This window comes from Callospermophilus lateralis, chromosome 4 (assembly GCF_048772815.1).
Source record: "Callospermophilus lateralis isolate mCalLat2 chromosome 4, mCalLat2.hap1, whole genome shotgun sequence".
Classification (NCBI taxonomy): Eukaryota; Metazoa; Chordata; class Mammalia; order Rodentia; family Sciuridae; genus Callospermophilus; species Callospermophilus lateralis.
In genome coordinates, this window is record NC_135308.1 from 4,053,369 (window position 1) to 4,079,297 (window position 25,929).

The following is a 25,929-nucleotide window of genomic DNA, read 5'->3' on the forward strand; positions in this document are numbered from 1 at the left end:
GCATGGCACTTGCCCCACCAGTAGACCTGATAAGATTAATGAGTAAGTGGGAATAAGAGAAAAGGCAGGCATGGACTGGGGGAGGGTCCAGGGGCAGGACAAATACCCCAAGGAGTCTATTTCCATGTCTGCGCTCTGTCTTCCTGCTGTCCTCCTCTCTTGTCACGGCCCTGCCATCTCTATCTCGTCTGTTCCAAAGCAGTGTTCACGTGACTCAGCCAGTTCAGAACAGTCCCCAGTTCTTCTCCCCACCTGGTCCCTGCAGTCCGTGTCAAGGTCAAGGCCAATCCAGTGAGGCTTCTTGTTTCATGGATTTCCCCCTAGAGATAAAGAGAATGTTAAGTGTAGAGTGTTTTCAGCCTCAGTCTGATTCTAATCATCCACTTCCCCAGTAAACACAGTGGCTTTCCTTCTCCATTCCAATGGTTCAGACAACACTCATCTGGCGATGGTATCAAAGCCTGGTGGGAATTCAAATGAACAACGTGTCCCCATAAGTAGGACTTTTCTCTTTCATATACCTGTATTTTTAAAAGTAGTCAATATATTTTAAATCAATCAAACAAAATCGTTTAACAATTAATATCAATTTGCTTACATTAGAGTCTGTGCCCAAATAGCTTGGCCTTCCTGGCCAGGGAGATCACATACCTCCTGCAATATCCATCCCTGAGTGATTTAAGAACCACTCTCTTCCATTGATTCTGAAGGAAAAGTCTGACTCCCAGACAGTGTTCCCCTAGTGACGGGGGATGCTCACCACCAGTCCGTCTGCTGGGTGCTTGGCACTTTCCAGGCAGGGCTCTGAGGCCTGTGACCCCCATGGACAATGCTTCCATGTTATTTTGAAGCTCAAACACCTCTAAGATAACAGAGCAGAACAACCCTCACCCCCACCTACCACCCCCAACCCAGGCACAGTGATCTCCGTAGATCTGGCCTCATTCTCTCCCTACTATTAGAAAGAATGGGTTTCAAGTATGATCAGATGTTGTTACAGGAGGCCATCAGGAAAGCCCCGTCGTGCTATGCACGATGCTGATGTTTGGACGTGTTAGGTGGCCCTCTGCCCACAGCCCCTCCCTGCTGCTCCTGTGACCCAGCAGGTCCATTCTGCAGGGGTCTGGGCTGTCCTGGGAGGAGGTGGTCACCTGCTGCTCCTTCCTCTGTGTGCCTTCCTTCTCTGGGAAACCTCCTCTCCCCAGTCTTCCCTGTTTTCTCTCTTTTATGGTCCTATCTGCTTCTTATTTGATCTATTAGCGAGTGAAACCAAAACAGCACTAAACCTAGATAACTGACAAAAAAAAAGCCCTAACAATAATTTTTCATCAGATAAAAAATAATGCTGAAATTGGATGAAATAAAATATTGCACACGGCCAAACTTATCTCATCAACCTTTGACATTATACACCAAAATATTCCCATAACTGCAGTGTAAGAAGGACCATTTTTAATTTAAACACCAAATCACTGATTTTGACAAGAAAAACAAATTTTGATGCTTAAAAGTAATATAGTAAAATTTTAGTTTCAAGACTACTAGAGTTTTGAAATAAGTCCTGGGAGATTATCATGGTTTAACTGAGAAATAAAGCATTCTGTGACAACATGGGTTTTTACCAGTGACAGTTAGGCATTGGTTGAACTCTGAGATTTGTTACTTTGAGATTATAAAACTGAACAATTCATTTATTCTCAGAATCTTAAACTGTAAAACTATGAGACTATGAAAAATAATCTCCCTTGTTTTAAATTACAAAACATTAAACCTTTTTTTTTTAATTTTAAAACTATATTTCAAAGCAGCAACACTACTTCATTACAAAGATACACGTACATATATCTTAACAATTTGGGGATCATTTTTCTGCCTACATTCTGAAAACATTTACGTTTCCACCAATGGCTTTCTGGTGTAACACACTGAATAATGGAACCCTTGCATTACAATAAAAAACAAAGTTGACAAAATTATAGTTCATTACCAAGTATTTTAGGGGCTTTGTGACATCCCCTGGAGTTTTAAAGGCTGAGATTAATCACAGAGATCCTCTGGCTGGTGCTGGCTTATGTTGTGGAGCTTAAGAGGCTTTGACTGCTCGTAAAGGCATCTGTGCACCTCCAAGTCTGGATCAGCTCACTGTGGCCATGTGCAAATGGTGGATTTCAGATCAAAATGTGATAACAATACAATGAGAAAAATAATTTAAAACGGAAAGGAAAATAAATTATAGGCATCCCTTACTGTCCATGGGGCATGCTTCCTGGCCTCCCGGGGAAGGCTGAAGAGGCTCAGAGCCTTCATATAAAATGGCATGATGCCTACACATGGCCTTCTCAGACCCCTTCATGTATGCTCCATCTTCTGTACTTATCCTACCTAGTATTGTGTAAAGTTTCTGTCAATAGTTATTATACCACATTGTTCGTGAATAATGACAATAAAAATTGCTGTCCATGTTCACCCAGAGGCAGTGTTTTTCATTTCTTTGAGTCCATAATACAATCCCCTCTGCCCGCCCAGTACAAAGGGTCAACTATCTAAGCAAGCTGAATTTTGCTGGTAGTAAGCTGATAAATTATTTAAGATGTCATGCTTCCTATGCTTGCATATTAAACATTTCAAACTCAAACCCTGGGAGTTGTTTTTCCTTATTTCCATTAGATGATCTGCTTTTAATAATATATAGGAAACAATTGTTTCTTGCTTTGTTGATTCACCAATGTTTGCTTCCACACCTTGCTGACTGTCTGACCTTCTGACCCTGCCTAATACGTGGCGTGGATACTGCGGTGCCAGGCAGAGGGTCAGAATTCATCCTGCCATGCTTACTCAGCTGTTGTGCTCAGAAAACTTCTACATAGTCTAAATTAGAGGCTTTGTGTTTATTTGCTTCCTTTCTCAAATGGTATGATTTATCTTGAAAACATTGTTCTGAAGAATTTCTAAATAAGATCACTTCTTTTTTTTCTATAGTTTTTAAATGTCCAGATTGTTTTCTTAACAAAGAAACTTAGATATTTCAATTTATGAACACAAGTTCATTTAACATGTTTTATATATATATATATATATATATATATATATATATATATATATAAAATTTAACATAATATATTAAATTAGATGAAAAGTACATCAGAATTTAATCTGATTCAGATAAAAATAAGTACTATACAATGCTTGTTACTTGAAATTAATGTACAAGCAAATGTTCACTATTGAGGAATAATTAAATGTCCATCTGTGGGTCTAAGAAGAGAGAGGATCGGTTGTGATGTCTGTCTGCTTTACAGACTGTGTACACCTCAAAAGGACCCCGTCTACCACATGTGGAAACTGACATCCCGTCTCGGTCCTTTGTCTTCTCTTGGGATCAGCAGTGTGCCTGAACTCAGACTGCTTCCTTAGGATTAGCTTTTCTGATGGACCATAGTGAAATGGCTCGAGGTGTATGATTTAAACATGTCCAGGAGGCCAGAGAGGGCAGAACACATTGACTTCAATGCCATGTCACCAATATTGAGTCACTCATTTATTATTTCTTAAAGAAATAGCCTGATGTTATTCAACTAATCAAAATTCTGTTTCTTCATCTTTGAAACAGAGATGAATTTTATTAAGAATTAATTGCATATGAATGTAACCAACCAGGAATACTAACACTACAAATATAACATATTAAATGAAAAGCATCATTCATAAATATTTTAAAATAACATCAAGAGTGAGTAATTTAAGGCAGTGTTGTATGCAGGTTCCCAAAGAGCAACACAGTTATCAAAGCACCTTGTTTAAGATCTATGGCCCTTTAAATTGCTGTGTGACATATGACGGGAACTTATTGTCAGGCCAGAAACCATTGAGCAGGGAGGGATTCTCAATCTCTTTGAGACCCCTTTAACTTTTTGAGTCTATTTATTAGCTCTGGATAATGAATCATGAAGGTTGGGGGGAGCAACATACCCAGGTGAAGCAGAAGCAACCTATCCAAAAAATACGCAAGGAACAATGTAACCTCACAAAATAGACCCAGCAAATGTTAGCTATTTTGATTCCTTTCTTTCTGTAATTTTATCCCTGAACTCAAATGACACATGATTATTTAAACAGTTGTAAAGGTGTCCAGGAATGTGGAAGAAGAGGCACATGGAAACTCAGAGTCCTAAGGAAAACACAGGGCCATTAGAGTCACATCAATTTTGAGCTGCCGCACATCAGCAATAGGCTTTTGACTCCGTCTTCACCATAACCCGAGTGAGGAGGGCAAGTGCTCTGCTCCATGTTTGTCGCAGAGTGAAATGGACCGTGAACATGCTGTCCAGGTGGAGCTGCACACCAAACCCTGACTCCCCGCTGCCCGCTGCCTGAGAACACCCAGAGAGATGGACTCTGTTCCGCTGTTCTGCCAGCTCTTGCTTTTGAGTTTATACATTATTTAGTACCAGTGGGTTCATGCCAAGCTCTTTCGTATTGATTTCCTCTTACCAGGTCCATTCCCTCGTTCTGAGCATCCGTCACAAGTTGTACTGCACCCTTCCCAGGGCCAAGTGGCCACTCCTGCAGGGAGCAGTTATCAATATTTCATAATTATAATTTGTTCATAGAGAAGAGAGCTCAAATGAGGACTCTCTGCCTCTGTATTGCTTTTAATGTCAGTGGACTAGCACAAGGGTTGAAGAAGAAGGTCAGCACTCGTCTCTGAAAGGAGATGATTGTGATTTTAATACGCCAGAGAAGAGTCCAAGGTCTCAGGGGTGGGGCTAGGGTTCTAGTGTGGCTTTCGCTCTCTTTCCCTAACATCTGTCGCTGATTCTTTCACTCATCTATTTTGCTTAAGAGATCAGTATTGGTTTAAGAATCAACTTGGACCACAGGCAATATAGGAATCCAAGTTCTCACTTGCTGGGTGTTCATCTCCATTTAACATTTATGTCACATTGTCTGTAAAATAGTTTCCTAAGTGATTCTTGACTGTGGGCATGCCTCTTCTATCACATGTTGACATTTGTTTAAGTTTGCTTTGCGCAAATCTCAGAATTTCTCGGAGCTTCATTTTCTCTAATTTTTTTTTTTAAATGAAACTTTCAGTTTTAAAATGGTTGCAGATTCACATGCAGTTATAAGAAATAATGCAGAGAGATCCTGTGTAGCCTCTGTCCATTTGACTCCAAAGTGATCTTGCCAAGCTCACAGAATATTGTGGAATAGTCAAGACACCTGCACCCCTGCTGGTCGTGCATGGAGCTCTGAGAGGGAGTGTTCTGTTTTGTCTCCTGGAGGAGTTTTCTTTTATTTCATGAACTCCCATCAGCGTCTGCATCTTGTTATTTGAAACTCTTTTATTTGGCACTTATGGGTATAGGATCTTTATATTCTCCTTATGGAAAATGATCTTTCCTGTCATCCTTGTGTCTAGTCATCTTTTTCTCTGAAATTGCCATTATCTAACATTAACATTTCTTGAATAAGATTTGCAATATATATATATTTCTGATCCTTTTTTGTTCAAACTACCTATGTTGGAAGCCATTTTTTAAATAAATAATACAGTGTATCTTTTTAAAAATTTTTACTACCAACTTCTGTCATTTGTAGAGTATGTTTAGGTCACATTCACTTAAGGTAATTCTTTACTTGTTAGTTTAAGTCTGCCATGTTATCAATATTAATTATTTATTTTCTGTTCGCTTAATATTCCACTTTCTTTTTTCATTTAATATTCTCGGGGTTATTTGAAAGCTTTCAAGATTTCATCTTGGCTTATTTACAGTGCTTTTGAGTATATGGCTTTTTATTACTTTCTTAGGGTGTAGCAGGTATTACAATGTAACAGACAACTGGCCAGTGTACAGAAGCCATTTGACCACTTCAAATAAAGCTGAGAAAACTTAGGTCCATCTAGCTCCTTTCACTCTCCCCAGTTTTAACAGAATTTTCTTAGGATTTGAGTAACCCATGAGAGGGAGGACAGCCCATGCTGGTCCCCCTTCCAGGGTTCCCACCTATGCCCTGCTGAAGCAGCGGAGGGTGGGGGTGAGGCTGGGCTTTCTCAGCGGGGACTTGCGGGGGAGGAGACTCTCAGGACACCCACCAGACACCCACGTGCCCAGCTGTCAAGGCCCCCGTGCTGCCTGCCTCCTCCTCCACAGTCCCTGGTGTCAGGCTTCCTGCGAGGTGGCGGTGGGTGCAGGGAGGCTGCTTCTTCACCGTGTAAGCTTCTTTCTGTTGTTCTAAAGAAGTTTGAATCCCCCAGTTCCGTGCAGCCTGGAATCCAGAGCACACTGAGAAGGTTTCCGTTTGACAGAGGATCTCTGAGAAGACATCGCTTGCTTGTCGTGGGTGTGAATACTGCTGGCAGAGAGGCATCGTGACAATTGAGTAGGACTGACCGTGTCATCCGCTGGGCCCCTGGAGGTGTCCCTAACCTCAGCACCCCCTGCTGCCCACGATGCCGGCTGTGTAATTAGGGGTGAGCTTCTCTCCCTGCACACAGGTTGCGGTTGTGAGCGTGCAGTTGTGAGTGCAGCATGCTCCAGATGGAGCGTTGCCCCCTGCGACCCTGCCGCTCTTAGCCTAGCTCAGGTGTTCCCGAGTGACCTACCCGCACACCTAGCTCCGCGCGCAAGGCCTGGGTACCACTTCCATGCTAAAGCTGATGCTGCACTTGGTAATGCCTTATTTATAGAGCTTATCTTTACTGATAGATCAAACTACTATGAATCTATTTTCTTTTTGAGAGAAAAAAAGAGAGAGATCTTATTTTTGACTTATTAGTGCTGGTCTCATAAAATTAATTGTGGAACTCTGCCGTTTTTTCCAGGATTTGAGAGAGTTTAACACTAACAGAGGGATCACCAAGGATTTTTTGAAATGGTGGTTGTACTGTTCCAAATTTTTATGATATATTCTAGTTACCTTTTGCAATTATTATTGTGTTAGTATGTAAATTTTTATTTTGCTAGGATATTGCCTATTTTATACAGATAAATTTTTTAAAGTTGAATCTCTTCAGTATCTTCTGATTATTCTTGGATATATCTGTTTGTTATCTTTTATTTGCACAATAGGCTCATGAGAAGTTTGTTTTACTTAAGTGTAACTTCAATAAATTCTTATTTGATTTATTTAATATTTTCTATTACATGATTTTCACATTTCATCTCTATTCTTTCTTCAGTGTTCTTCATTTACTTTAGTACATTTCTAAATTTTAAAAGAAATTTATAAGGTTTTTATTATTTGTTGATTTTCCCTTGCATTAATATAGACATTTATGATCTTTAATTGATTTTCACCTGAGTACATTTTTACCATACCACATAGATTATGAATTCATATATTTTCCTTTCTGAAGCACCAGTTTTGGTTTTAAATTTTTGAAGAAATTTCTTTGAGAGCAGCCCCCCATACCCCAAGTAGTTTAGATTTTTTTCAGAACACCTCAGATTAAGTCTGGAGATGGTACCCATAAGCCTCCCATATCTGCATCTTAGATATTCTTTGCAGCAGGACAGAATGCTCCATGAAGAGCCAACATGTACTTCTTCTGTGTGGGTGTGAGGTTCATGAATCCTGTCTGTCTGGCCAGTGTGGGCTTCCAGGGCTCTTGGCCATTTTGTCTTCTGCTCCAGTAGTTCTCTGAGCAGAGGTTCTTTATCTGAGATGAAGGCTGGACTGTGGCCTCTTTGCTACTTGTCCATCATGAAGAAAGCATAGAAACATAGAAATAGATTTTAAAATTTTCAATAGCAATTTGACAGAGCAATTTTATTTCTATTGCATCAAAAAATAAATTTTCTAAAAAGTTATTTTTGCTGCATTTGCAAATTATCAGTTCATAATTGTGTGTGGGCGTGATAACTAACATCTTATCCCAGGTGACCCGAGACACACTTTCACAGCTTCTGATTCCGAAAGGTGTAGCATTGCAGAGATATAGGAACTCTGCCCTTTGGTGTCTTTTTGGAACTTGAGTCTGTTTTGCAGGTTTTACAAATGTTCTATCGGGTGCTCCTCATTGTGTAACATTCACCATTTGTGCTTTTAACCTTAGTTTCCACTTTTCCTTCTGAAAACAACATGGCCTCTCCTGCTTTCTCCTGTCTGGCATTGATTTCTGCACCCTTTATTTCTAATATTAAAAAACAAACAAAACAAAACTTACTTTTTGTAATATACCATTAATTGACTTTTTAAAAAACATAGTGTAAAAAGTATTGCTTATTCTAATTTAATCTGAGAGTCTATGTTTAAAAGGAGAATCCAGTTGAATTATTGCATAATGATTACTGTTTTGATTTTATTACTTATGTTTTACACAATGGTAATCATTTATTTTGTTTCCTTTATTCTGATATTTTAACTTTACTAGTTCTATCATAGTTCTAGCAACTGCCTTTCTTTCTCTTTGTTACTTTGAAAAATCTACTGAACTTCCCATTCCCTTAGTAGCCGTCTTCCCGCATAGTGATCCACTTAAAACCTCTCCATTATGTGAAAACTCAATAGCACCCATGTTCCCATTGATGCTCTGCCTCACTCTCCTTCACCCAGCCCGGAAAAGCCCTGCCTCTTCACAGTCACCCTTTTCAACTTCAACACCAGGAACCTATTGCTTTTACCACCTGTTTCTCCATGATGCACTGTCTTGAAATAGTTTCACCTTGATCAAGTGATTCTGAGCCTCCCTTGCCTGGCCAATAATTTGTAATTTTGAACACTCATCTCCAGTCCCCTTATGTTTCATGCATTCATTATTTATTTATTAGATAAACAACATATAGTGAGTGAACTTGCACAGCCGGTATTCCAAGAACCGTACAGATACGAAATGAGTTGTCATCTGGGTGGGTGCTGTTAGTTGTGTAAGTGCTGTTATGTGTGATTTACAGATGAGGAAACCCAGGTATGGATGGCTTAGTCAACATGCTGTGGGTCCTCATGACTGAGTATTGCCTCTGGTGTTAAACTCGGATCTTGCTGCAGGCTCTGGCTCAGTCTCTGGGCTGGGAGGATTCTGGAAATGTCTTCTTATTCTACTCCTATAGCTCTTTTTCAGAGTCTTCTATTTGCAGGGAAGAGATCAATCGTCTAATGGCAGTCAAACCATTATTATTACCACATTCCCTTGAACTATCTCAACTTCAGACTTTTTTATTCCAAAGTTTTTTTCTAGTATTTTTTAGTGTTGTCACTAAAACAATCACCTGTCAATTCTTTCTTTCCCCTTGAATGCCGATGTGCGGGGCAGATACTGCTGGGTGGTTTTCCAGGAACTGCAAGTCTTGCATCCGGGCACCATCTGTGTGCACTGAGATGCCTGGTTTGGGCTTCAGTTCTTCCACTTGCTGATTTCAGCTCCAGTCCAGCTCTCAGCAGTGACTGCCCTTCCCTCTGCTGGCCAGCTTTGTCAGCTCCGGGGAGTCTTCTCCGTGTGGTCTTGAATGTCCTTAATTTTATTTTTGCAAACTCATTGTGCCCTGTTTCCTCTCTCTTCCCTGGGAGTTCCATTTCATAAGGAACATGCTCTGACTGCCTTAATCATTGCTCTTGACAGTGATAGTTGTTAGCTATTTTTCCTATTGTTTCCTTCTTGGACAAGTCCTTGGGGCTCTGTACAACTGCTGGGTAATGAGTGAAATGCACAGGTGGCCTCTTGGTGACAACCACCATGCCAATGCCACATGACACCAACCTGAGTTTCTGGGCTCAGGCAATGTAGATGGGCTGGACTCGGAGTGAAAGTGGGGAACACTGAGACCCTTAGCCACCATCGTCCCCAAGTATCCGGTCTTAGTCTGTTCTATATTCCTTTAAATGGACGTACACTTTTAAAATTGTGATTTCCTTATCAGCTAATACCTGAGCAAAGTTCTGAGATACACATGGAGATACACAAATAGATGCTCTTCAACTGATGATGGGGCAATGCACAGAGAAACCCTTGTAAGCTGAAAATGTGAGGTTGAGAATGCATCAGGAACCTGCCCTGCTGAGCGCCACAGCTTGCCCTCGTCTACCTTAAATGCACTCAGAACACGTCCATGAGCCTGCAGGGGAGGCATCCTCAGAGTGTAGCTTACCACTTATCACAGGCCAGGAAAGAGCAGGATTCAGAACTCTGTACAGCTTCCATTGAATGAAAATTACTTTCTGCCGCAGTCTGGCTGGTCACAAATCACGAGCCACTGAAGCAAGAACAAACTTTATTTCTGAACTCCACCAGCACACTCCACACACGCTCCCCGGGAACTCTCCCACACGCCACGCGGCTCCTCCAGGAACCAACAACTGGAAATCCCTCTCCCGGAAATCCCTCCTCCCGCACTTCCCCAACCAATGGGAACTCTCTGGGAATCCCCACTAGAACTCCAAAGTAGTGCGAGAACTCCAAAGTAGCAGGCCGAGGTGGACAGTAAAGGTCTAATATACGACTGAATCAATCCAGCATCATCTTAATGGCTTGCCTCTCAACCAATACTATTGGCAAAATGCCAGGGGCCATTCCGACTGAGCTGTGGCTCTCAGCAACTTTCATACCATTAAAAAGTCCAGAGATCTTAGGTTGAGCCATCGTAACTCAGGGACCATGTGTCCTCTGAGGGAACATCAATGAGCACAGGTCTTTGTTTTCATGGACTTCAGGCTGGTGGGAGCTCTGGATAAGAGAGCAGCCAAGTGCACAGGAACAGGCAGTAACAGGAAGGTGTCTGCTGCTGCAGGAGAGCCCAGCAGAGGAGACCAGCTGCAAGGGAGAAGGTCGGCATCCCCAGAGGAAGAGACAGCTGAACGGCACCTGGGGCCTTGTGAGCAACAAAGGGAAAGAATCTCTGCCGCATGGAAAAGAATATCTAGAGATGCCCGTAGACAAGGGCAAGCTGGGGCGCACATCTGTAATCCCAGCGGCTCAGAGGCTGAGGCAGGAGGATCACGCGTTCAAAGCCAGCCTCAGTGACTTAGTGAGACCCTGTCTCAAAATAAGTTATAAAAAGGGCTGGGGGTGTGACTCAGTGGTCAGGTGCTCCCGGGTTCAATCCCCAGTATCAACAACAACAACAACAACAAAAAGTTGAGATAAAACTAGAAAGGCCAACAGGGCAGAGAGATACAAGCAGGTAGCCGAAATCTGAGGTGCCAGCTGCAGCAGGAAGCCCCCCTCAGAATTCACGTGCTGAAGCCCAAGGCCTCAGAGTGAGGCTGTGTCTGGAGGCAGGGCTTGTACAGGGGGGCTTAAGGTAACATTGGTGGGCCCCCGTCTAATCTAATTAGTGCAATTCTTATAAAGAGGAAATTGGGGGACACAGGAGAAAACAGAAATCTGTAAGCCAAGGAGAGAGGCCTCAGGAGAGCCTGGCCCTAGTCATGAGTGTAAATCCACCCACAGGGTAAGAAATGAATTTCTGTTATTTAAACTAATCCTCTGGACATTTCGTGGTGGTGGCCCCAGCAAGCTCCTACAGTCACCATCCATCTGAGGTTAAATCCAGAGGAAATGATTCATAACTGCACAGCATCAAGAGGCCCGCCTGGGTCTGTCCCTGTGTTAGTCAGCTATTTTACTGCTGTGACTAACAGACCCAACAGAACAACTATAGAGGAGGAAAAGTTTATTTAGGGGCTCACTTTTTCAGAGGCCTCAGTCCATAAGAGGCCGACTCCATTCCTTGGGGATCAAGGTGAGACAGGACATCATGGTGGAAGAGTGTGTCAGAGGGAAGCAACTCACAAGGCGATCAGGAAGCAGAGAGACTCCACTCTCCAGATACCAAGTATGTACCCCAAAGGCATATGCCCAATGCCCACCTCCTCCAACCACAACCCACCTGCCTCCAGTTATCACTCAGTTAATCCCATCAGGTGGTTGATTCACCCAATCTTGTCTCCTCTGAACCTTCTTACATTGTCTCACAAGGGAGCTTTTGAGGACACCTCACATCCAAACTATAAGAGTCCCGTCAAATTGGATGTCCAGGGACATGGGTGCTGTTCTCACTGCTTTAAGCCCTCTCTTCATCCCCCAGCTGGTGAAGGAAATGACGGACATTGGCCCAAACCTGTGTCCTTTCTTAGCCATAGACACCAAGCTCCTCAGGGTGCTCTCTCCTCCCAGCCAGTACCAGTGGTTGGACCATGATGGCCATACAGAGACTCCGCCCCCTTGTCTTAATTTGGGATAACTAAAAGGCCCATCCCAGACCCAAAGCTCCCTCTGGGATTAACTGAGGCCCTTCTTACTACATCACAGAAGTCCTTGGACCAGTCCTTCTGTCTCTGCCTTGTGCAGGCAATGTTCTGAGAATGACCCTCTGAAATGGCATAGCAGTACCTAATAAGACTCAGGTCATAGACGGCCGTCTCAGTGTGTGCTTCTAGACAACTCAGCCTGAGATACAGGGTCACTCTTGCAATCACAGACGCTTTTAACCTGGATGAGCCAATTAAGGGCTTTAACCAAAAAAGTGACAGGATCAGATTTGGACTGTAGAATGATCATTCCAAATTGGATGTGGGGAATCAGTCCAATAACTTTAAAATTGCAGGCAAGTAGACTATTCAGGAAGCTGTTACAGTAAATCAAGCAAAAAAGGATGATTGCCTTAATTTAAGTAGTGCCAGGGAGTATGTGCAGCAGATAGATCTATGAGCAGTCAGGGAGAGAGCTGCCGATCTCGGTCCTGCTGCATGGGAAAGTGAGAGATCTGATTCAGGTGAGAAAAGCAGACGAGGTCTGGGACGGCTTGTACTGGGATGAGGAGTTTTGCTTCGTCTGCGTGGAACATTTGGTTCCCACGAGGTGTCCAGGGAGCCTTTGGAGGTACCGTTTCTACTCAGAAGGGGTGTCCAGATTTGGATATGTATGCAAACTGGATGGCCACTAGGAAGCTGAGATCATTTTATGGGCAATGCAGAGTGAGCCAAAGAAAGTCCCCACCATGGAATCCAAAAGAAAAGGGCTATTTAAGATACAAAGGAATTGTTAGCAAGATTGAGAAGGAAAATTCCTGCAGAAAATAGAGTGAAGCTAATATAGAGTTATAAATATTGAAGAGAAAAATATTTTAAAATCATAGAGGATCTAGAGGCAGCTTAAGTACTTCAGTGTTGAATGATGTCAAAAGTGAATTTCAAGGGCTGGGGCTATAGCTCAGTTGGTAGAGTGCTTGCCTCACACGCACAAGGCCCTGGGTTCAACCCCCAGCACCACACACACACACACACACGTGAATTTCAACAGTGAAGGAAGGAGGATAAGACAAAGAAAAGAGAAAGGAAAGCAGCTTGGATGAGGGAGAAAGCTGAGGAGGTGAGACAGCCTGCCGACAGCGGTGCAGGTCTGAACCCCATGGAGACCGAGGGAAGGAGGAGCAGGAGCAGGAGCAGCCACTGAGGGGCCAGGAGTCCGAGTTTTCCACTGGAGCAGTCCCACCTTGGGCAGAAGGAGCCTGCACCCGCCTCAGCCCCCTACCAATGTTGGCTGAGGCAGCAAAGTGAAGGTGTGATGTCGGTGTCGGTGACGTGGATCCAGTGTGGCAACTCAGTCACCACTGCCCTGAGCAGTTGGGTATGGACCCTGGGGCAGAGGACGTGGAGACGCTGAGGGTGCACAGGCAGGAAGAGTGGAGAGAGCCAGGGTCGGGACAGGTGAAGGTGTGTGTGTCAGGGTGTGAGGAGAGCTGGTTTGGGGCAAGGGAGAGAGAATTCTCATGCTGGGGTCATTCATCGTTTGGGGAGATGATGGTAAATCCACCTCAATACCTAGGTCGTTCTGTACCTGTACAATTCCTGGCCTGGCTCTCAGAGACAATGTTGGGTGCTCTGTAATAATGTTAGTATAACTTGAGTTTCTATATCATCTTTGACTCGTCAGCCTACTGAATTCATAGAAGGGAATCCTGTGAATTAACTTCTGGATTTTCTGTGATTTTAAAGGTTACTCTTGCATAGATTTCTAGGTTTGACGATTGAAAATGTTTTCCAGGGACTTAACATCAGGAACTTAATTCAGTTTTTCACTATGAATTTCTACACTGAAAGAATCTGTATGTGAATAAAAAAAAAACAATTGCTCATTTGTTCTGAGTGTTAAATTTATAAAAGTAATGATTCATACCAGAGAATTGACTCAATTTGTTCATTTTTCTTAAATTTGTTTAAATTAGTTATACATGACAGTAGAATGCATTTAGGCACTTTGATATACCAAACATAGATGGGATATAATTTCTCATTTTTCTGAGTGTACATGTTGCAGAACCATATTGATCATGCAGTCACACATATACCTACAGTAATAAAGTCTGTTTCATTCTACTGTTTTTCCTATCTCCACATCCCCTTCTTCTCCTCCATTGTTTTTTCACATGAAAATCTACATTAAAAGTTATATTCTATGCATATCACATAATTTTTCCAAAAAAATGAATGAACAATAGCAACAACCACAACAAACCAGACTGTGCTGTATTGTCCACGTGTAGGAGATTAAATTTAACATGGAAGTCTGATGTTATCAACGCTTCCATTGTTTACATAAATCAGTAAATGGTAAAATGATTTAGAGGCAGACACGAGCGAAGAGATCACACTTAATCTGCTTATATATCAATAGTAATAGGAGCAAAAACAAGGTAGCACAGAAGGATGGGCCCAAGCACCACGTGGGGATTGCTGGGTGGAGCAGTGTTCTGCACTGGGCTCTGAGATGTCACAGTGATTCCTTAAGGGTCAGCTTTCTCTTTTTTTAGGGGAAAAAAATCACACTCTTGTTATCCATTTTTGTTTTTCTTTGCTTTTAAGTAAATTGAATAGTTATGACTTTATGAGTTTGAATCATAAAACAGTATTTTTAATTTTTACACAAATACTAAGGGCTTCTTGTTGTGAATGCTACTGTTTAATGAACAACAAAATAAACTTAAATCTCTTTTTCCTGTGGACCTAAACTAAAGGCAGTTGGTTTATAATAGATGATTGTAAATAAGAACTTGCATCCAGAAATTGTGCTCTCTTCAAATGAATTTTATCAATTAATTAAGTCAATTACTTCTTATCTGAAAATACTAAGTTTTGCAATAGCTTTTCAATATCGACCAACTCAACTATAGACTTAAATATTTGCCCTCATAATATCAGTTTCCTGATTGAAAAAAAAACACACAAATAACCGAACAAACCCCCAAACCTTGGCTGGACGTGTAGTTCTGTGGTAAAGCACTTTCCTATCCTGTATGAGGCCCTAGGTTCCTTCCCCAGCACTACAAAACAAACAACAAGCAAGCAAACAGAAAGCTTTATTGAACAAAATATGTTAAGATGTTCAATTATTAGTTACCAGACTATGTCTTCAGATAGATCAATTTCTTCAAAGTGGAGCTTTATACAGAGACTTTTTTAGCCATTAGAAGAATCTAAGAATTTAAAAATGTTATTTGTACAGTGATGCATAACGAATGTTGGATTTTACATCAGTGGATTTTTTTTTTTGTAATCAGTAGTCTGAATATGTATTCACTGATAATTTAAACATTTCTTGTGCCACATGAGTGTGTGATACTATGGGCAAGCATCATCCTAATCTGAGGGAGGCCGCTTTCTACACCTTCACAGCCACACAGTGCCCCGCTGTTTCCTTCCGTGGTGATGGGATTTGCTAACTACACTTTCAGGCAGATAAAATCTATTCAACCATAATTTAAGATTCTGCTGTCTGGTAGAGAAGCAGCTACCAATGCATATAAAAGCATTTGTTGATCATTTTTGAAATGCACATGTAAAAATTAGGAGCTCCTTACATAAGTTGTGTTACCTTTCCAAAAAATCAGCTACTCAGAATTCCTTGATTAGAAAACATTGCTTAATTCACTGAAGATTTTGTCATTTTATGTATGAATATCTCGAATGTATTCCTAAGAACATGAAATTACTGTATTTGATTTCATAAAATGAAAGCATACTGAATATCTTAAAACTTCATGTACTTTAGAGTTTATACATCCATATAAGACATTTTGCAACACAAATTGAAAGTGAATGAATAGTCAACAAAGCATTAGAACCCAAACTCTGTTTATGAGGTTCACCGTCTTTGAGATTTCAGCCCATTTTAGCTACTCAATAAATACTACAAATATTGTGAACAGTAGAATGAATAGAAGAACCTGGAGCTCTTTTTAAGGTGTGTGCTTGGATTTCGGGCAGTCTGAAGCCACATTGATCGGGTCTGCTTGGAGACTGCACAAAGGGAGGATGTGGGACTATGCTGACTCCACAAATCATTTGAATGGACAATGTGGTGTTCAGAGCCTAAAACAATGTTACAACACAGTGTAAAGTTGTGCATTTGCTCTTTAAGACACCAGATTTTAGATGGGCTGCTGGGCTAAGGATGCCCAGCCATGACATCTGCAATCCACAAGAGAGTTCTGTACAAGCTTAACCTTGCTGTGTACATTATTTATTTAGCAAAACACCATGTTTTTCTGAAGTTAAATTTTCCTAAAACTCTCTCATATTCAGGGAGGCAATTTGGTGTAAATTTCATAAGACAAAATGTGCTCTGGGAGGAACTCTGATAAACTATACGTTTGGTGCTCATGGAAACAGAGATCCATACCTATGTACCCATAACCTGTCAATCAGTACACACACAGCATAAACATCACACACTGAGCTTACCCTAAGACAGTACTACATGATCACACTGATAGAGTGGAAATATTTTTCACATTTCCCTAATAACTTTACTCTATATTTAGAAGAATAAACACATTACAATAGAATGTTAGGTTGACATATTAGTTAAGAGAGTGAGCATGTATTTTACACACAGAGATCTAAGGAGCTAATTTGATTTGAAAAACAAATGTGGCTCAGTATCTGTATTCCCATTAGAGGAGGCAGGTATAACCTGCCACTTATGAACTTCCAAAGATCAGTGCTTTCTTATCCCCAGTGCTCTCAGCATGGAACCTACAGTCTTACTCAGTTTTGCCAATTTTATGGGAGGGCCTTAGATGGGGGCCCAAAGAGCACTCTTCAGATCTTTATGTGACAAGATGAAAGATGATAAAAATCAATTCCTATGCCCTAAAGAGGTAACCACCAGCCCTGGAATTCACCAGAACTCAGTTGCCACACAGCAACTTAAATGAGGATCCAGTGCTATTAACAAGATTTATGGGGTTTCTAGTGAAAAAAATATGATACCCTATTTTTTGAAAATAGCAAAAGTAAAATATCACAAATGTGTTCACAGAGGGAAGAATTAGAAAGAACTTAAAAGGGTGAATGATTTTGCTTTTGTCATTGTGGAGTATTTACTGATATCTTCGGCTACTGTGGACAAAACATAAAATGCCCTTTCCTCATGTTCTTGGGTTTTGGATGCATTTAATTCTATGCATCTGTATATTTTTCAGGGTAGATTTTTAGATACTTTCAAGCCCTCATATAACCTTTGAGAAAATGGGGTTATTAATGTTAAAAGGGAATGAAGCTAGCAATTCTTAATGGACTTTCACATGTCACTATCTTCAGAAACTATGCCTTGTTTAATATTCATGTTATCCCTGTGAGGAAGATATCATCACCCCAAGGTACAGATGGGGTGCTGACTCCTTGCAACCTGTCCGAGTCCCCCCCAAGGTCAAATGGCGGCACCCTGACTTAACCCTAAACCTAAAAGGCAAAGTGCAGTGATTTAGCTTTTAAAGAATCTTCTCAGAAACTCTACAAAAATATTGTTTCCTTTGTGTGTGTGTGTGTGTGGGGGGGTGTTTTCTTTCTCTCCTGCTTGTATTGATGAGTCAAACCTGCCTTAGTTCAGGGCCAACTCCTGGTGCACATGTGGTGTTTGCTTGGAGGTGGATTTGCACATACGAACACGTAGGTGCCATGTGACTATGCACATCCCCTCAGAGGCCACCTGTACCTCCTCTCCGTCACAGAAGCTAGGAGGTGTACCTTGTTTGTATTTATGTGATTCGTAGAAATCAAGAGGAGGATGCCTTGGAGAGCTGGAGCCTTTGCCATTGGAAAATCACTAATGGGTCCTGTAAAATATGCAACATGTCACGATATTTATAGAACTCTGATCTCTAAGTAGACATCCGCTTATATATGCACTGTTCTGAGGAGCACCAACCACTAAAGTGTGAAAGCACTTTATATTTCCAAAATCCTTTTAAAACACTCTATTATTTATATCACATCAGCAGTTAACTGATGTTTTTCTTAACCCATAGATGTTTATGTTCATAAAATAGAAGACTATAGGTAGTATTAACTCATTTGGTAGCACCTATTCCACTGGTAAAAACTTCCTTTTGAAAATTAACTGCTCATGTATATGAGAGGTGTTTACCCTCTCTGAGTCGTGGGGTGGGGGCGTGTGTGAATGTCTGATTCCTGGGCCTTGTGAGTATGCCTTCTGAGACGTGGATGAGCAATGGCACTACTGGGGAAAGAGGTGTTTATGACTTTCTCACACACATGCATGGAGCAAGCATTCTACTGATCTTTCCTCTTGCAATGTGGATAATCAGAACTTCTTGGGAAATCAAAGCCACTAAAATCAGAGCAACTGCTTAAATAGAACTAAATTAAGTCTTAGTTAAGTGAGTCCAACCTTGTACAATGTTACAGGAACTTCTAATCGCTAGGGACTTGTGATTTATGAGTCTCCACTCAATTTCCCTTTGACTTTGAGCCATTTGGGTTTCTGATTGATCGTCTCATGATCTCAGGGTGCTTCTCTGGACAGTGCTATGGGACATGGTTGGAAAATTGCAATATCCCTACCCCCGGACCAACCAGATGCACAGGTGCACTTTTCTCTGTTCCTATTTCAGTTAATAACAAGACAAATAAAATACATTTAGGGGGTGTCTCTATCTAGACAAGTCCAGAGTATCTTGAAAGGCTTAAAATAATGTTAAGAATTTCAAGAATGAAATTATGTATGTATTTTTGTTACTGGCTTCATAATCCAGTGATGTCATCGTTCCAATTATCTGCCCCCTTGATTAGGCTATGGTGCCCAGGTATGTGTATAGATGTTTCCATGCAGGCAATTTTTAAAGATGAGATTACATGCTCTTTGGAGGACTTGGAGGAAAGCAGCTGACCATCCATGGTATAGTCGAGCCTCACCCTATTGATTGTCAGATGACAGGGGAAAGGTTGAGGTTTCCTAAAGAAGAAGGATTTCTGCCCCAAGTTACCTTTGAGTGTCCATCAGCTGGGATTGCAGTGGTCAGCTTGCCCTGTGAAGCCTAGACTTGTTGGCTCCACACAACCAAATTCCTTCAACTCTTTCTCCTATTGACTCTGTTGATATGAAGTCCACTGATGAACACAAGTAGAGACGAATCTGGAAAGCAAAAGTCAGGTTTACAACCTCGAAGCCACGTGCACTCCCTAGTATTCAAACTGCTTCAAGTTACACAAGCCTTCTTAGTTTTTCCAGAGAGTAAATGACTTGTCTTTATATTACAAAAAGGACTTGAGATTATATCTTCTCAACTCCAGCAACACATAGAAACAAAATGAGAATAAATTGTACCCTTGTCTAAACTTTAAAAGTTACACATATGTCTGAAATTTCCAGAAGATTATTCTAAATATAATTCAAATTAATGAGTATGAGAAAATACTTATACTGAGTTCTTTCTTCCGAGGAGACACAGGGAACCAACGCAGCGCTTGCTGGCAGATTTGCTAACCTGCCCTACTTTAGAAGAAGAATAATGAGCTCTGGGCAGAGGGATCGTTTGTTCTTGAAAGGTGTGTGCCCCAGAGGTTAGCAGCCTTCCTGAGCCGAAGCCTCCTTGGCAAAGAGTTCAGACAGTTGGAAAAGCACCCCCATCTTGGAGGAATTTGAATCCTGCATGCTCTTTGGAGACCAACGATGGAGGACATCCCTGCCTGCAGGTTAGACCAGAAGAAGAAAGGGAAGGCAGAAGACAGGGAAACAGAAATGAAGCCCTCTGACCCTGGTGGAAGGGTAGGTACACAAGCCTCGACAACCCCAGCATCGACTTTGGGGAATCACAAAAGCAGCACACAGAGGATCTGTGAGGCAGATAGGGAACATTGATTTAGCCAATTCAATATAGAAATGTGTTTAAGTAAGAAGCTGCTACTTACTCTCAAACATGGAAACATTGTATAATTGATCCAATGACATAAGAAAAATAAACCTAAGAAAGGGACAAGACTGAGAAGAGTAAGGATAGAAACATAAGAGTAAGGAAAGGAGTGTGATGTCAGTAAGTCACCCTCTAGTTAGAGAGAGGGGAACGGCCTGAGAAGCTCTTAGAAACTTCACCTAAAGTTGAAAAAGAGCTAGAACTGATCACGGAGACAAGGTTACATTTGGAAGGCAAGGAATGAAGCGGGAGGAAGCATACAGATAGATAATTGCTTCTCCTAAAAGGAAGCCTGGGACACATTTCTGTACATTTAGTTCAGATTTTTGTAACCTTGAATGTAATTAATGGCATAATTAATATGAAGTCTGAAGTAATTAAATTGATCTTCCCATTAAGCAACAATATAAAACACAGAAAAGCTTCCTAGATCAAGATGACATTAGCCTGGATTTGATTTCTTCCTCCAAATTGTCCACTGACTGTACAAGATGAGTGCAGGAAAGAACTTGGTTGTGGCCACTGGCTACTTAGAGGTGTTAGCCACCTCCCAGAACCACTAAGAAATATTGGCAGGAAGTCGCAGAGTTTCAAGTAGAGGGAGTTGGGCTACCTGATGCCACACACGGGAACCTGTAGCCACACACGGGGAACCTGTAGGGGAACCTGACTGGGCCATGCTTCCCAAATCTCTCCAGAGAGCAACACTACTTCTGTGAGCCTCCCCGGCACCCAGTGCAGGTGCAGGAGGTGATGACCAGAAGTCAGAGCTGTAACACTTGGGGACATAGTCCTGGCCCTGCTGGGGCGTAAGAGGACTTCTCCTGAGTGACAAGTGCTGCCTGCCCCCTGAGCTCATTCCTCTACCTCCACCAGCCAGAACTTTCAGACACCCAATGGGGCAAGAGAGGCAAAAATAAAACCATCTCTCTTGCCAGTTTCCTCACTGAGACTACATATTTAGGGTGACCCACATGGATCAAGTATACACTAACCCAGGATATAATTGAAAGAACGAGTGTTACCAGTTTATTGAAATAAAAATAAATCCTAAACTTTTAACACTCCAAAATTGGGCATATTGGGAAACAGCAGATTTTTTTTAACCAGGGATTGAACCCAGAGGTGCTCAACCACTGAGCCACATCCTCAGTCTGCTTTTATGTATTTTTTTAAAAATTTAGGCACAGGGCCTTTCTAAATTGCTTAGGGCCTCATCAAGTTGCTGAGGCTGGCTTTCAACTCAAGATCCTCCTGCCTCAGCCTCCAGAGCTGCTGGGATTATACACATGCATCGCTATGCCCAGTACAGTTTTTCTTCATATCAGTGTTTTATCAATGATAATCAAAAGGATATTTAATGAAAGTGTCTTGAGGCTACTGTCAAGAGAGAGGGCCAAACTGAAAATAGGAATGTTGTAAAGTTGAAAAATATCCCTTTTGGAATATGAAAGAATGAAAATCAGTGGAGTATTAGATATTAGAAGGACCAAGGCTTAAAACTGAAGTAGCGGGTCACAAGTCAAACTTGAAATCAGAGACAGAAACAAGTGGGGATGGACATGCAGATGGACAATGAAAAAGGAAAATGAGACAGAGAGAGGGGGGACCAAATAACCAAAGAGACCAGTGAAGGACCACACAGGCTTGAACAGCCATGGGAGAGAGCCCAGCAGCACAGGTGACAGATCCATGGGAGAATGGTAGTCACTTCGCATCGTCATGGAAGTTTCTAGAGGCTGTGTGAGCTTCTGTGTGTAGGTATGTGCATAGAGACTCGTGTACATGCTCTTTGTGAGTTTATTTTTTATCTCAGTCATCTACATCTAACTTAACCCTGGGAAGCATATAATACTTCATTAGAAGGGAAATTTTCCAAATCAACAAGCCATTGAATTGAAAATTGGCTTAGAATAATACTTGCTTTAAGTTTGAAGGTTCAATTCTGAACAATAGGGTGCAAGTCACATATTTTTCATTGCTTTAAATAAAATTTCATCTATTCTAAACTCTGCTATATCCTAGCTAGGTGGAAATTCAAACTGAACTTCATTTTCTGTGCATACCTCTAACTTATCCTTCAAGGTACACAGCAGAATTGTTAGCACTGTGCACATCCTTACAGAGTCACACTGAGAACACTTCCAGCAGACGTGACTCACACTCATGCTCACACCACTGAGAGACAACTCCCCATTTACCCCTTTCCTGGCCACCCTGGGCAGCTACCATTCCACTTGTGCTTCTCTAAGTTTGACTGCTGAGGATTCCTTGTAAACTCAGACCCACGCAGTGTCTGCCTTGTGACGGGCTTATTTCCTTGGTCATAAGGAAATAGTATTTTTAGTATTATGGCTACAAGATTTTTGCATCTGAATTTATTCTAATTAGGAAGTTAAGCAAATGAATAATGCCTGTTCTCAAGGTTCATCCACATGGGAGCATATGCAGGCAACGCATGCCCATGTTTGGTTCTGAGACCACAGAGTCAGGCAGACACAGTATCGCTGTAGCTGGGGCTTGCAATGACACAGGAGGCTTGCTTACTCACACACTTCGTGGAAAAGACAAAGAGAAGCAGAGGAGCTGTTCCAGGTGGGAGAAGACCTAAGTGGTGAGAGACTAAGTGCGACCTGGGGCCCTGGTTAGATTCTGGCCCAGATCAAGGACATTAGCCAGGGAATCAAGTCTGTGGCATTGTGTCTCTGATAATATTTGGCCTTAATAATCATTCTGTTGTTGTGTAAGAGAATGTCTCTGCATAATGATACTGGAATATTTAAAGATAAAGGAACCTCTTATCTGTGACTTTCAAAAAATTTTGGAAAAAAACCTGTGTGTATGAACCAGATACATGACTGCTAGGTGGACCGATGGGATTATATAGCAAGGTGGGGAGGAGACAGAGGGTAGCAGGAGGAATAATAAATAACAAGAGGATAAAGGGAGTATACCAATATAAGATAGGGAAAATCTGACTGAGGTTTTACAGGAATTTTTAGTGTTATGTTTACAAGATTTTTGCATCTGAATTTATTCTAATTAGAAAGTTAAGTAAATGAACAAAAGAGTGATTATAACAACAAGTTGGCTTCATGATATTTTTAGATTTCATGATAATTCTGGATGTCCTAAAACTCAAGTTTAAAAATGTTCTTTTTTAACTTTTAGCCCAAATCAGATTGTTGTTTACAGGTATAAAATATTGATTGTGATCCTCATGTTGTGCTCAGGGCTCCGTACGTGTCATGGAAACACCACCAGCCCCGTTTAGTGAATTCATTTCCTGCTGTGCACTGAAGTGTGAGCTAGAAAAGACAATTTAATTAGCGATGATAAACAGAGTTGGGAAAATGTTATGAGTTGCATCTTTCAGTGTTAAATGTGCATATTTTCGACACTTTCATAAAGTATCCTATATTGTAGACACTTAAAATCCTCTCTCCTGTTTAAATCGCTCTAAATGATAGTGAGAGGGAACTTCTGACTCCACTGTAATTTATTTGGGTATGATTGGATGAAATATGATGCAGTTAGGATGAAAATGAGCACAAACAGCATGTGCAGAGGGATTTTTAATAAAGTCATAGGACCCATATTTAATATTAGCATGTAAATTATGTACAGCATGATGACTCTTTCGTTAAACTCATAGAGAGTGATTAAAGGGGAAAAAATCGGAGTCTTTGCCACTGGATACTGCATTAACCTAAAGTCCTCGAACATACATTTATTTTAGATCTCATCAAATAATAATTGTCAGTTCTCAGTTTCAAACTCTTGTTCCCTGGAGGAAGAATACCCATTAAAGAAAGAGGAAAATGCCCTGAGGCAAAGCCACTCAAGGATTCCAGGCGCTGTGAGGGCTGATGGGTAATCTCATTTATTGTCTCTGAGTCAATAACAATGCTGCATTTGCATACCGAGCTCTTCAAAGCTGACTCCAGTAGGCTGCCTCATTGGATCTGTGCTAGGGTGGGTTTCCAAAGGTCATTAAATCCTGTGAGTGGGCCAGGAGATACTGTTGTCCTCACTTTACTGATGAGGTCACACAGGAAGATAGAGAAAGATGCACTTTCTCAAACTAGCACAGCTGAAGAATGGCAAACCCATTTCTGAAAATGTCAGAACAAGCACAGTTTGGGGCATGAAGGTAATCCATGCCTTCAAAGTAGGTCTTTAAACCTATTCAAGAGCAATCAGTCATCCATTAAATAGAATAGGCTGGTGGATTTAGTTATGGGTCTTGACACTGACTATAGGTGCAGACAAAGGTATAGATATGACCTGGCCTGGAACCTGTGATCCTCCTGCCTCAGCCTCCTGAGTCACAGGGATCACAGGCATGCACCCCCAGCTGTCTTAGCACACAGACCTGGGTGAATGCCGAAGGTGACTTGGTGTTTAGCAGCATCTTTAGCCTCTCTGCCCACAGGCCAGAACCAAGCCTGGCCTTCCAAGGTGTTTGTGGAGTCTGCATGTTGCTTTGGGCATTTTAACAACCTTGGGTTTTAGTTCCTGAATGTGGCATGCCTCTCCATTTGTTTCTGGCCTATAATTAGCAAGGACACTGAGTCAGCCTGGAAATCCTCCAACAAACTTAATCCCAGGGAATTCCATTACTGCTGGGGAATTCCACCCGTCCTTGAAGAAGAACCATACTAATTTCCTTATGTATTCCAAAAACTGAGTTCTCCACCAAGTACTAGCAAACTGAATTCAACAGCATATTAAAAGATCACACACTATGACCACAATGGAATGTTGCGACCTCTGGAATGCAAAGATGGTTCAACAAGGGAAAAGCAATGGATATAATACCTCCTTTACAGGATGCAGGCTGACACCTGCTCCTTCTCAGCTGTTGCAACAAGAGCAGTGGAATAAATTCCGCACTCAGCAAGCTGGGCACAGGAGGAAACTGCCTCAACCTGGTAGAGTTCACACAAGAAGAGCCCACAGTGGGCATCCTGTTCCATGGCGATGCTGACAGCTTTCCATCTGGACCAGAAGCAAGGTGGAGCTGCCCAGGATCATCTTTTCCACTCAGTGTGGTGCTGCACAATCTACTCAGAGACTGGATGAGAAGAGAAGTAAAAGGCATCCAGATTGGAAAGGACAGTGTTAAATTGTCTTTATTGACAAGTGACATGACCTTACATGAAGAAAGCCCTCAAGATTAAAAATGAAAAAGAAAACACCAGTTTCTCCACTATCCTTAATAATGAAAAATTTAAGAAGAAAAAAAAGAAAGTGATTCTATTCATAACAGTGTTAAAAAGATTCAAACATTTGGAAGTCAGTTTAACCAAGGAGATAAAAGACCACTATTCTAGAAATGGCAAAACATTGTTAAATGAAATTAAATACAATAAGCAAATTATGGTTACTTTAAATTGGTATTGCTTTTTATAATATCCCACTAAAATGAAATTTTCTTTAAGTCTTTATTTTGCTTGTTCATTCGTTTATATGTTTCTCTGGTGCCCTTTATCAAATAAATATGTTCATTTCTATCACTAGTTTTTTATGCATGTGTTTCATGTGTTTAAAAAATCGAGGTTAAAATTTCTTAAATTCTTTTTCTTTATTACTGTTTAAATTATTTGACTTTTTCCATTAGAGTGATAAATTATTTTAATTGATGTTTAAATGTTATAGTAACCTTACTTTCTTAGTATTTACCACACTTGAAGATGATGTATTTTCTTTATTGAATTGTCGCATGGCTTTCTCAGGGATTTGGCAGTGTCCTGTGCTGTTCATCTGAGGCCAG